The sequence below is a fragment of the Rousettus aegyptiacus genome, unplaced genomic scaffold (genome assembly GCF_014176215.1).
Source record: "Rousettus aegyptiacus isolate mRouAeg1 unplaced genomic scaffold, mRouAeg1.p scaffold_m13_p_6, whole genome shotgun sequence".
In the NCBI taxonomy this organism is placed as follows: Eukaryota; Metazoa; Chordata; class Mammalia; order Chiroptera; family Pteropodidae; genus Rousettus; species Rousettus aegyptiacus.
The window spans coordinates 17742838-17757459 of NW_023416309.1; the positions used below are offsets into that span (position 1 = coordinate 17742838).

General features: G+C 33.6%; 1 protein-coding gene across 1 annotated transcript in view; it reads right to left on the reverse strand.

Moving 5' to 3' along the window:
- MYPN (myopalladin) overlaps positions 1–10570 on the reverse strand; it is a 91390-nt gene extending 80820 nt beyond the window's left edge. Inside the window, exon 1 of the mRNA XM_016127347.2 lies at positions 10495–10570. The gene's annotated coding sequence lies outside the window, so the exon portion shown is untranslated. The remainder of the gene's footprint in view (positions 1–10494) is intronic.
- Positions 10571–14622: the final 4052 nt, after the last annotated feature.

The following is a 14622-nucleotide window of genomic DNA, read 5'->3' on the forward strand; positions in this document are numbered from 1 at the left end:
ATAAGAAATAACAAAATCTTGTCATCTGCAACAACATAGATTAACCTAGAGGGTATTGTGCTAGTGTAAAGTGAAGTAAGTCAGAAAAAAAAGACAAATACCATATGATTTTATTTACAAGTGACATCTAAAGAACAAATAAACAAACAAAATGAACTCATAGATACAGAGAACATTTTGATGGTTGCCGATGGGAGGGAGTTTGTGGGGATGGGTGAAAAAGGAAAGGGATTAAGAAGTATGAATTGGTAGTTACAAAATACTCATGGGAATATAAAGTATAGATAAGGAATATAGTCAATAATATTGTAATAACTATGTATGGTGTCAGATGGGTACTAGGCTTACCAGAATAATCACTTTGTAAGATGTATAAATGTCTAATCACCATGTTATACACCTGAAACTAATATAATATTGCATCCCAATTGCAATCGAAAAATAAAAAAGTTATTTAAAAAAACTTCCTCCCTGCCTCCTTTGGGAAATCTCATAACATAGAGACCCAGATTTTCAAAAATATTCTTATCTGCTTTCTAATTTTGTATGAAGAGTAAGTGGAAAGAATCCAATAATTATGTTAACAAAAAGGGGCAGCTTGATTGCCTATTCCCTGTATTTGTGTTGGGATGAAGTGGTTGGCAGAATCTTATTTTATTTGATTCTCCTTTCTCTATTAATTTAGAAAGATAAGGACAAAGAATGTTTCCAAGTTCAAGTGATGTTTAGCTCAAACAACGAATAAAAGATACGATAAAGGCTATTGTAAAATCCAGATCTTTAAGTACTTTAAGCTCAGAATAATGATGCACGTGAATCAAATTTGAGAAAGATACATCACCTCTTTTAGAAGCAAATAATAATAATAACTAGTACAGGAAGATGAATAATTTTAAAGCTGAAACATTAATGTGTATTTTATTTGGTTTGAGTGCAGAATTTTAAAAAATATATCTGTTTCAGTAGTGTAGTAAGATGGTAAAAGAAGAAATCAAATAGATACTATACTTAGGCAGAGAGTAATTGCATCTAGAGCTAAATTCCAACTCTACAACTTATTATCTGCAAAGTCTGAGTAAAGTTATTTAATCTTTTTGTGCCTCAGTTTCCTCATCTCTAAAAAATGAGGAAAATAATAATACCTATCTCATAAGATTGCTGAGAGAATTAAGTTAATACTCTTAGAACAATATCTGGCTTCTAGCAAGTGGCCAATGAATGTTAACCACCATTATTAGCATTATTATTATAGAATGATATATTTTAGGTAAACATCTTTTAATCTGGCTTTGTGAAGTCAGAGGGAGTGAAGGATACGCAGTTGCATTGAGCTGTAAGCTCTGAAGAAAGGCCAAAACCTGAATGGGCCACCTAGACTGATGACTCAGACACAGCAGCAGTTCAGGTTTCCAGACTGATTCAGTCCTTGGCTTCTAGCCTGATGCTGACAGCAAAAATACTAATTAGTACCAGGAGTGATGAGTTTTTGTAACATGGGGTGCTGTTCGTTAGAGATTCAAATCAGATCACTTACATCTGTATAGAACATTAATAGCGATTAACCAAGTTCAGATTAAAACCAACGACACAGAGGTAAAATGTTTCATATCTAGTTACCATGCTCCTGAACCATCTGCTTCTGAGTTCTAAATTCTCAACTCACCCACTCACTGCCAAAGGGCTAAACATAGCTAAAGGATTTAAATTATAATTTGATCTGACAACCAGGTATCAAACAAGCCTTCTTTAGCCAATAAGTTGAGTGGTGACAAATATCAGAGCAGTATATCCACTCTATGATATGTGCTTTATGAGGATATTGGTAAATATCTTCTCATCTGGTCTAAGAAAGGATGTCAGCTTAAGACTAGTATAAAACTTAGGTAAATAGAACTATTGTTAAGGTTAAATGATTTAGAGAGAAATCTAGGAAAGTGAGAGACATCTTAGTCTTCCCATGATACTGAATTATATTAAAAATAAACATTCAATGTGTATGAATATTGTGTGGAATAGATAAAGCAGATTTAGATCTGCTAAATAAATGCTGCCAATGATGGTGATGAACTGGGGCAGATGTCAAAATACAAAGAAAAGTGATGATTTAAATACTGTTATTTTAAACAAGGGAAATCAAGAGATACACAGAAATGAATGATAATGATAGTACAACATATCAAAACTTTTGGGACACGGCAAAAGCAGTCATGAGAGGAAAGTTCATATCATTACAGGCCTATCTCCAAAAACAAGAAGAAGCTCAAATAAACGACCTAACACTACATCTTAAAAAGTGAGAAAAGGAAGAACAAATGAAGACTAAAGTTAGCACAAGAGAAGAAATAATCAAAATTAGAGCAGAAATAAATAAAATTAAAAACAAAAAAAATCAATAGAAAAAATAAATGCAACGAAGAGCTGGTTCTTTGAGAAGCTTAATCTAATTGATAAATCCCTGGCTAGACTCACTAAAGAAAAAAGAGAAAGGATGCGAATAAACAAAATCGGGGATGAAAGAGGGGAAATTACAACAGACACTGCAGAAATACAAAGGATCATAACAAGAATACCATAAAAAGTATATAACATCAAATTTAATAACCTAAAAGAAATGAACCAGTACTTAGAAAAAGACAACCTTCCTAGACTGAATCAAGAACTGGAAAATCTAAATAGACCGATCAGCAGTATGGAAATGGAAACAATCATCAAAAACCTACCAAAAAGTAAAAGTCCAGGATCAGATGGCTTCACCAGTGAATTCTACCAAACAGTCGAAGAAGATTTAATACCTATTCTCAAACTCTTCCGAACAATCAAAGAGGAGGCAATACTTCCCAGCTCATTTTTTGAGGCCAATATTACCTTGATACCAAAACCTGGTAAAGATAACGCACAAAAAAGAAAACTACAGACCAATATCTTTCATGAACACAGATGCAAAAATTCTAAATAAGATACTAGAGAACTGAATACAGCAACATAGTTAAAAGATTATATACCATGATCAAGTGGGCTTCATCCCAGGGGCACAGGAATGGTTCAACATACACGAATCAATTAATGTGATCCACCGCATAAACAAACTAAAAAATAAGAATCATATGATCATATCAATAGATGCAGAAAAAGCCTCCGCCAAGATATAGCATCCATTTTATGATCAAAACACTTAACGGAATTAGTATAGAAGAAAAGTACCTTAATTTAATAAAGGTCATATATGATAAACCCTCAGCCAACATTATACTTAATGGTGAAAAACTAAAAACCTTCCCTCTAAGATCAAAGCAAGGCTGTCCACTATCACCACTGTTATTCAATATAACATTGGATGTCCTAGCGAGTGTAATCAGGCAAGAGAAAGATATAAAAGACATCCTGATAGGAAACAAAGAAGTCGAATTGTCACTATTCATGGATGACATGATTCTCTATATAGAGAAGCCTAAAGACTCCACAAGAACACTACTAGAAACAATAAGCAAATATAGTAAAGTCTCTGGATACAAAATCAACATTCAAAAATCCATAATGCTCCTATATTCTAATAACGAAGGGTCAGAAATAGAAGTGGAAAAAATAATTCCTTTTTCTATTGCAACTAAAAATATAAAATACCTAGGAATAAATCTAATGAAACATGTGAAGGACTTATATAATGAAAACCATTAAGACCCTATTAAAAGAAATCGAAGAAGATACAAAGAAATGGAAAGAGATTCCATGTTCTTGGATTGGAAGAATCAGCATAGCTAAAATGACCATATCATCTAAAGCATTATACAGATTTAATGCAATCCCATCAAAATCCCATAGGCATTTTTTTAAAAAAAATAGAACAAAAGATTCTGAATTGCCAAAGCCATCCTGAGAAAAACGAACATGGCTGTAGGCATCACTCTGTCCAACTTCAAATTATACTACAAAGGGACAGTAATCAAAATAGCATGGTATTGGGAGAAAAATAGACACATGGACAAGTGGAATAGAATCGAGAGTCCAGAAATAAACCCACATTTATATGGGCAAATAATTTTCAACGGAACACCAAAAATATCCAGTGGAGAAAGGAAAGCCTCTTCAATAAATGATGCTGAGAAAACTGGAGAGCCAACTGCAAAGGAATGAAACTAGACTATCTATCACCACACATCAAAATTAACTCAAAATGGATTAAGGACCTGGATATAAGACCTGAAACAGTAAAACACATAGAAGAAAACATAGGAACTAAACTCAAGGACCTTGGGCTTAAAGAAGATTTTGACCTCAAAGGCAAGGGAAGTAAGAGCGAAAATAAATAAATAGGACTACATCAAACAGAAAAGCTTCTGCTCAGCAAAAGAAACCATCAACAAGGTAAAGAGACAACCGTCCAAATGGGAAAATATATTTGCAAGCAATGCCTCCGATAAGGGCCCAATATCTAAACTATACAAAGAACTCATAGAACTCAATAATAAACAAAACAAAACAAAACAAAACAAAACACAATTCAATCAAAAAATGAGCAGAGGATCTGAACAGACACTTCTCCCTAGAGGACATACAAGCGGCCAAAAAATATATGAAAAGATGTTCATTATCGCTAGCCATTAGGGAAATGCAAATCAAAACCACAATGAGATATCATCTCACACCTGTTAGAATGGCTATAATCAACAGGACAAGTAACAACAAATGTTGGAGAGGATGTGGAGAAATAGGATACATTGCTGCTAGGACTACCACTATGGAAAGCGATGTGGAGTTTCCTCAAAAAACTAAGAATTGATCTACCATATGATCTAGCAATCCCTCTACTGGGTATTTACCCAAAGATTTAAAACCCATATCCAAAAAGATATTTGCACACTAATGTTCATAGCAGCATTATTCACAGTGACCAGAAAATGGAAGCAACCAAAGTGTCCTACGATAGAAGATTGGCTAAAGAAGCTGTGGTACATATATACAATGGAATATTACTCAGCCATAAGAAGAGATGAAATATTGCCATTTGCGACAACATGGATGGACCTCGAGATAACCATGCTAAGTGATATAAGCCAGACAGAAAAAGTTGAAAATCACATATGACTTATGTGAGATATAAACCTAAAAGCAATAAATGAACAGGACAAATAAACAGAGACTCATGGACATGGACAATGGACTAATGGTTACCAGAAGGGAGGGGAGAAAGGAAAAAGGGGAAAATAAAAAAATAAAATGTTTAAATAAATAAATAAATAAATAAATAAATAAATAAATAAATAAATAAATATGCTGTTATTTAAATGTTCTAACATATTAAAACTGTATTTGAAAAGTGTTTTATGGTATTTTATTAACTATTTCTCATGAGTTCTGTCATGAGACTTGCTTTAAATACTCATATTTTACATATGAGGAAACTGATACACAAAAGGAAGAGTTAGCTATTATGAGTCACACAACTCAATACAGGTCCTTGAATAACGTCATTTCAATCAACGTTGTTTCGATATTTCCTTATACCGTTAATGAGAAAAAAAAAAAACAATTGGATAGGGGATGCATTGTCTCTGTGGAGTTTGTACATTTACCCCATGTCTGCACAGTTTTTCTTCGAGGACTCTGGTTTCCTCTCACATCCCAAAGATGTGAACTCAGGCTGAACTGGTGTGTTTACATTGTCTGAATCTAAGTAAATATGAGTGTGAGAGTGATGCAGCCTGAGGTGGAAGGGCCTCCTGTCCATGGTGGGTGCTTGACTTGCTAGGCCTTAGATGTCAGGATAGGTTCTGACCACTTGCGACCCTGAACTGGAATAGGAGGGTTAGAAAATAATGATCTTACTTGTTTTTATTAATCTTTCTTAATGTATGTATAGCTCACATTTATTTCAATGTTTAGAATTGGAAGTGTTTTGGTTCTTTATTTAGAACTTTGGTTATATTTTTGTGACCAGAAATACTCCATAAAAACTTAACTCTTACTTATATCAAACAGCCTATGGTAAAATTGTTTTCATTTTAAGTTGCAGTTTCCGAGAATCTATTTACTAAGTTAAGTGAAGATTTACTGTACTATAAAAGAAATGTGAGTATTAAGAGTTATTATTTGCATAGATCGCTATTTTATTTATTTTCAAGTTTTGGTGAATTGTGCCCACATATGTAAAATGATATGATTTAGGAATTATTAGAAGTATTAGTTGACTTCTATATATTATCTTTTATCCATCTCTGAATCAAATTCATACTAAAACAATTTGAAAAGTTTTAGCATAATTCTGTTCTATTTTGATATGGTAAAAAATCTATTTCAAAATCTGATCTCCAGGTAACTTATTCTTTCTTTAAAACTGTATTTATTTTTAATTGTGGTATAATATATATAAAATAAAATTTACCATTTTACCCATTTTTAAATGTACAGTACTGTGGCATTAAGTACATTTATGTTGTGCAAGGATCATCACTTTCTATCTCCAGACTTTTTTCACTTGCCTATTATACAATAACTCCCCATTCTTTATCCCCAGACTCTGGCAACCACTATTCTATTTCCTGTCCTTCTGAATATGACTACTTGTAGTACCAGGTAACCTTTTATGACGTTTTGTGTTTTTAAAGAATGCTGAAAGGAAAATGCCTTAAATCGTTCATTTCTGATTAGTCTCTGAAGTAAGATTCTTTAAGGGTTCTGCCTTGAGGATCTACAGTAGGTTAGTTCTAGGTACTTTGAGTTTATAGAGTTGTGAAATGGCTAGTACAAGATGTGAGACAAGGGCCTCTAGGCTACAATGTGATTTATGATCGGCTCTCCTGCCTTGCCAGTGCTCAGGATACTTCCACAAGCTATGGCAAGAAAGTTATTTGCAAGTACTGCCTTTCATGTCTCAAATCCTTTCACATCTTATATCTTTACACAGTTACAACCACCCATTTTTTTGTTTGTTTGTTTTCATTGAAAGTTCTAAAGAACAAAATCCAGTAAGATTATTTCAGGGTGGCATAATTTATGTATTATGGGGGAAACTTAATTTGTGATAAAATACTGCTGGCTATATTTTTATAGCATGTTTTGTCAAGAGTTCTAAACTATTTTATAATGCTTGAGAGCAAACATAGTAAACCCCGGCAAGCCCGAAAGCACTGGTTCGTAATTTTTTCAAGTACGAAGGTGCCTTTCCAACATTAAAAAATGTTGTGGATCTCCCAAGTGATGATAAACATAATTTTTTACGCATTGGTTTAGAAAATGCATAATGACAAAAAAAGCAAGTGTTAATTTAATATTATTTTCAACAAATTTGTTTTATTAATTGTAACACTATCTGATAAGCACTGTTTATTCTGTTTTCAGACAATGCTTTATACATACATGGATTTGAGGACCCTTTACAATTTCTTCATGAACTTCCAGAGGTCTTGCTCACAAGTTGGAAATCACTGATGTAAGAATAAAAGAACCTTTAAGCCCAGCTTTCTTTCTCACTAGCTCTAAGATCTTGAGAAAATCATTCCTTATGCTTCAGTTAACTCATCTTTTCAGTTATGAAAAGTGAAGAAAATGGCTTTTCTACTTACTTCAGATTACAATTAGTATAAAAATAAGATAACATATAAAGGATTTAAAATCTAAATGTGATATGTAGAAAAAAACTTTTAAAAGTGATATACAAATATAAAAGAATTTCATATTATAGGAAACACCTGGAGACATCAGTAGAGAATCTTGAACACTAAAAATCGAAATAGAAAATCAACATAAATGACTACTCTATGTAAATTTAGGAATCTCAAGAGAACAATTAATATTTTAATGTATTTATGAAGATGTTTATAAAAAACTGTAGTAGCAAAAAATTGGAAACAACATAAATGTTTTTAACATGGAAAGATAATTATGAGAAATGAAATTTTAAAAAGTTTTCAAAACAGTATTTATCATATGACTCTGATTTATTTATTTATTTATTTTGAATTTATTTCTTAATTATTGTTGACATAAACCCTATTTTATTTTTTAAAATTCTGGAGTACACTATTCCAAAATGTTAACTGACTCAATCTAGGAAGTGGAATTATGAGAGATTTTCCTCTCATATTTCTTTCTTAGCTGTGCTTTTAAAAAAAATTCCTATTAAGTGTTTATTATATTTATAAAGAGAAAAAAATAGTGAAAGTCTCCTCCCAAACCAAAAAAAAAAAAAAGCCTCAAGTACAACAGAAGGAAGAAAAAAGCAAAATTTGGTTATTGCCTAATTGATAGTATTTATCTTTCAAAAATATGTGTAGATATATAAATATGTGTATCTATATTTACATCTACATTTACATCTATATCTATATTTGAGGAGGTACTCAGAATGACAAGTAGGAAAGGGAAATCAAAGAACAAAGAATCAGCAATGTTCATTTAAGAGAGCCTTATCTGTTCTTTATGTTGGACCTGGGAGACCCAGTACAGCACTGCCAGATGCCATGACCAATTACCTGTCTCGCTTCAATCTGTGCTCATACAGCAGTATTTTAATTTCAATTTAGTTTTTTAAAAAATAGATTTCCTTATAGAGATTTGGATAGCTGAAGACCAGATGATGGAACCTGGTAATTTCATCAAGGTGATTACAAACTGCAAGATTTTATGATAGTCAGTCACTGGACTTCCCTAAGAAGCAATCCTATGATTTAATGTGTGACATTTAGCATGCAAGAAATATAAGGCAGGTGTGTCTTGGAGATCTTCCCATGAAATATTTCCACAGTATAAACAATGGAGATGGCATTTTAGTTATGATCCAGCATATCTGGATCTGGAGTTGTAAATGAATTGAGGACCAGAGAAAGTAAGTCGGTTATTCAAGATTGCAGTTGATATCAGCTTGAACTTAAAATTATAATTGGTGCCTCCTAGTCTAGCATATGAAAATGTTTTATACAGTCTTTATGAAATAATAAGCTTATTATACAGCTATGACATTATGACCGAATCTCCCTTCTCTGTTTTAATAAGCATTTGAGTAACTAGTATGTTCAAAGCACTCTGCTAGGTTAAGATTTCCTTGAAATCTCCTCTGTATGTTTAAATGTTTAATATTAAAAGTAGGGTAGAGGAAAATAAGGTTATTTACCAAGAATTTAATACTTGCAAGGCACTGTTCTAGACACACTACATCTTACTTCATTTATTATTTTCTAAAACCCTAAGATATGTACCATATAAGTTCTCTAACGATATCCTAAATGGATACATTTCATTCCATCAACTCATATCCAAGATTATCATTAAATAAAAGTCATCATTACTAAAAAACATTTACTTATCATATAATTTTATATAGCACTGAAGTGCTAGTATAGCAAAATAATCTTAGAGCACTGGATTATAAATGGTCACTCAGAATGGAGACTGGAGACAATGACTGCTCCCTTTTATGACGAATCAACAGTTAATTCTCCAATGGAAGAGCTTTTTCTCCTCTCTTGCTACACACTTAAGCATTCCCTTAAAAAAGAAGAGAAAAAAAAAAAGAAAAGAAAAGCTCACAAAAAACCACATATCATATGTTCCATTTATATGAAACGTACAAATAGGTATGACTGCTAATTGCGTGTGGGCTTTTTGAGAGGGTGGTGATGAAATGCTCTAAAACTGATTGTGTCAATGATTAAGAAACTCTGTAAATATACTAAAAACCACCGAATCGTACACTTTCAATAATTTAATTGCATGGTATGTGAATATATCTCAATAAAGCTGTAATTTTTTAAACGTTCTGAATTTCTGCTGTCTAATTATGCAATCCCTTCAAATCAACCTTGTGAGACACCTTAATAGCAATAGAGGGTTTCACCACTAATGAGTCGTAACATAAAAAAAGCAAGAGATAACATAAAAATGAATTCCAGCAGAAGACAGGAACTTATTGAAACCAAGGAGAATGATAAATACTTCCACTGAGAATAACTCATGTGCATGATAAAATAAATTGCCGATCTAATTATTTGTGAAGTAACATCACGGAGAAAATCCGAGCCCCCCTGCAGGATTCTGTTGTCTGTCCTCGACCAGCTCAACCATTCTGTGTACTTCATCCATGAAAAAGCAAACTGTTGCCCATCAAATCCTATCTGTGTTATTTCTAATCTTTCCTTTTTGGCTCTGCAGTATCTCATCTATTTTTTTTTTTTATATCACTTGCAGGTACCCTTTCCTCATTCCCAAGATTTTATAAATGTTCTAGGACAGCCTCCTCCCTGTACTCTAACACTTGAGAAAAAACGCGCCTATATACCCGAAAGAACCCCCATTCCACAAAGTGAAAAAGTGTGGTTCAGATGAATTCCTTGGGTGAGGATGGATAGAAGAAAACTTTCATTGTTCACTTAATCATTAGATTCCTGGAGGCACCTCTTTATTAAGCAATATTAAATCTTTCAATAGTCTCGCATCCCCTCAAGAAATCTCTTGCTTTATCCCCCTCCCGCCTTCAGGGTGAGTGCTGAGGAAGTGCCTTACCTGGCACTAACTGCAGTGGAGCTCCACAGGCTCAGCAGGGTTCCGCCGGGGCTCCCAGCCCCTCACCTCACTTGTTGAGGGCAGGGAATGCTGCGCGGTTTTCCCTTCCTGGGCTTGCCCATCCTGCTAATTTTAGGCTGCTTCCTCATGCGGCTGCCATGGGTATCAGAGCATGTGGTTCCCCTCGGAGGAGCTATTTTCTCCTCTGCACTTCGCTTCTTTCCAACTTCTCTCTCTTCTTTCTCAATTCCTCCCTACCTCTGTGGTGTTGAGCTATTTCATTGTAATGAATAAAATATCTTTTAGAATTATGCTTATTCTAATCTGAATTTATTTCTCAATCCAAAGGACCAAGGAAAACTTTTTATATTAGATTTTAGTTGTACATTTCAGGAGCGGTATTTCCAAATTATGACTATCTAACAAATATTTACTAGGTTTTTACTGTGAATAAGATGTTGCCTTAGGTCACAGGGATACAACGATGAGTAAAGCAGATGTGTATTTCACTGACATAATCTTGAGAACAGAGTTATCAAACTTCCACTGTGTTTTTTGTTCTGTGTTAGACCTGAGACTATAAAAATCAATAAGGTAGAACTCCTGTCATTAAAGAGCTTACAAGGTATTTCAATATACATAGATATTCAAAGAGGCATGGCTTATAACTTCCTGTTGAGATTTGGTTTTGAAAGTGAATGGATTCACTTGTTCAGTTGATCAATAAAAATAGACCTGAGATTATTCTATGAACATAGCACTCTGCTAGACCTTGGATGGAATTAAAAAAATACTATAACACAGGTTCCCCCCACCCTTGCCCCTTTAGCAAGATTATAATCTAAACAAGGAACAATTGCTCAACTGACAAACATTTAATGAATCTTTTTTATATACATGTTCACAGTCTTCTGCACTGAGGGCTTCTTAATTATATTTTTTCTCTAGAGACATTGTTTTGACAGATTTTGTACATAAACATTTTATAGCAGTTTATTTCTCATATTTTATTACTCAAAGATAAAAATTTTGACAACTAAATCTTCTGACTAATATGAAACAATTTGTATTTGTTTATTCTTGGGGATAAAAGAGTAAAAAGAGCTGAGTTCCTGACCTTGAGTTAGCAGTCTAGTGAGGGAGAAGACAGGCATTTAATTGATTATGTTGTAATGTGGCAATTTCTACAACAGAGAATTTCTCCAACAGATCGGGCCAGGGGGCATTGTGGGGCAGGGGGGCAGGTGTCTCCCTACTGTCACAGACAGGAAAGGTCTTCATAAAGAAAGAACTGTCTGAGCTAGGTCTTGAAAAATGGTAATCTTCCTAGGTTGAAGGAATAACAGAAAAAAAAAACATAGAAAGGCATGAGAAAGTATATTTCATAGCTTATAAAATAAAGATAAGGTGTGATTTGGAGGATGCAGCAGGGATGGTGTTGCTGAGGAGGCTAAGGACTTCATCATGTAGGATGATGAACGCCTAGATGAAAAAAATTTTAAGGATATGTGATCAAATCCACATTCTAGAAAGGTCACTTCAGTGGCAGTGTGGTTGTACCAAAGAGCCAAGACTACAGGTAGTCCACAGGTTGTGGCAAAAGTCCAGGCCGGAACTGATGATAGTTAGAAATGAGGTAGTGCAGAAACTGATGAAAATTTAAGTAATTAGGCCATAAAGGAAAGAAATTACATCTTCACAAGTTATTGGCATAATGAAAAAAATTGCTTATGAATTTAAAAGATATAAAAATGCAAGTGCAATAGATAAGATGGATATGATAAGCAGCAACTCAAGGGTCTCCTTCATATCCCCTTGAGCATTTTACTATTCTATGGAGCCAGAGGGATTGAAGAACCTTGAGAAGCTTTGGCAGTCAAAGCACAGATGATGACTAAATGTATAATAAGACATATCTGAATACTCAGCTTACTAAGATTTTTGAGGTGGTGGAGGTGTTAATTAATCTTATTATGGTAATCATTTCATAATAAATATGTGTATCAAATCATCTCATTGCATACCTTAAACTTAAACAATGTTATATATCAATTACATCTCGATAATATGGGGAAAAAAGGACCACTGTAATAAAGAAGTAAGGCACATATCAGATATATTGTAGGGTTGGTTCCAGACCACCACAATAAAGCAAATATCGCAATAAAGTGATTTGTACTTTTTTTTAATTAAAATTTTTGTTTTGAGGTAACTGTTGATTTACATGTGGTTGTAAGAAATAATACAGAGATACCTAGTTTCCCCCAATGGTAACATTATACAAAACACTACTGTAACATCACATTCAGGATATGGACATTGATACAGTCAAGATAAAGAACATTTAGTGACCACAGGATCCCTCCTTCTGCCCTTTTATAGCCACACCCACATCCCTCCTCCTTGGCAATTAGGATTCTGTCCTCTAGGTCTGTATTTTTGCCATTTCAAGAATATTACAGAAATGAGATTAGACAATATGAAACCTTTGAGATTGACTTTTTTCATTCAGCGTAAGTCCCTGGAAATTTATCTAGTCAATCTAGATTTTTTAAAAAGTCACATTAAATTAACCTATCTTTCTGGTCATGCCATACCAAACCTGAACCATATGCAAACAATAGAGGTACACTGTTTTGGGGGGGGATTTTTATCCTATAGAATCTCAAACAGATTTTAAAACTGTTAAAGTGAGACTATCTTCTCTCAGAGAGCCTGTGTATCAGCAAGAAAGGCTGAATATTAGGCCAATATAATATTTTAGACTCTACATCTTCACTCTGATAAAACTCAGCATAAGAGGTACAGTAGTTGCACAATTTATCATCACTAGATACATTTCAGTTTGATTTGTTGTCTTAAATGTAAAAAATGTAAAAATGTAAAAATGTAAAAAATGATGGCATTTTTTTCTTTGAAGAGCTGTAGACTCATAAGTTTATTTAAAATTTTTTTCTTAGCTTATTATTGTTAGGTTTTATATAGCATAAACTTTAAAATGAAGGTAAGGTAATTACAGTTATCTCATTCAATTCTTACACCTCTGTGAATGTTTTTTTTTTTCCTACTCTACAGATGAGGCTTACCAAGGTTAAGTAAGTTGCTTAGGTCACCTAGTAAACAAATTAGAAGAAAGGCTTAGAACCCGGGCTGGAATTAGGCTCTGACCAGTGTGAACTCCAAAATTACAATGGTGCAACAAAGGCATAGTCTTGTTATTGATTCTTAAAAAACTGTTTTGATTATATCAGTAATACAAATTCATTGTAGAAAAACAGATAAGCTAAAAGAACCAACAATTATTAATTTTTTTGTTCAGACTATCAGAATAATTTTTTAAAGAATTTTTAAAATCACCTGTTTTTAGCAAGTAAAATTTCATTAAATATGTACTTTCAGTGTATCTCTAAGGACTACAATTCATGTCACTAGCAAAAATATTCATGGTATATAGTGTTAACAGAGCATTTCTTTCCTAAATGTTAGGTCATGATATGAAGGCTTCAAAAGGAAAGTTTCCCATACGCTGAATTCTAAATACCAGCTCTTTTGCTTTAGAAATATAGGAGCTTGTGGCATCTGCCTTTGATAATCTTTTTTGGAGGTTCCATGCTTCTCACTTAGCTTTGTCTTTTAAATCTAACATTCCTGGAAGCTTAATATCAATGTCTCCAATTGCAGATTCTTTGTAGAGTCCATAGAGTTGTTTTAGTATTTTGTCACTGGCTTTGTTTTCGGCTTCCTCTTGTTTTCCTCTTCTGCAGCCCAATCAAAACCAGCCTGCAGTGACAGGGTTGTGGCACCCCACCACTGCCGCACTCCTGCTGTTCGGTTCCAAGTTGCAGTTTTTTACTGATGGAGGGTCTTATTTTGGCTTGTAAAAAAAAAAAAAAGCAACACCTGTGGAGCACAATAAAGTGAAGCATAATAAAACAAAGTACGCTGGTAATTATATTCTCTGATAATTCAGTACTTAAAAGAAAAAAAGATGTTTTCCACACTAAGACCAGTTCTAACATTCGCTTTACCACAGGATTTCAATTTTATTGTCACCACTATGAAAGCCTGTGTATGGGGACAGTTTGGAAGCTATTCTTTGGGAGTTAACTTGCTAGGTAATTCTTCCTT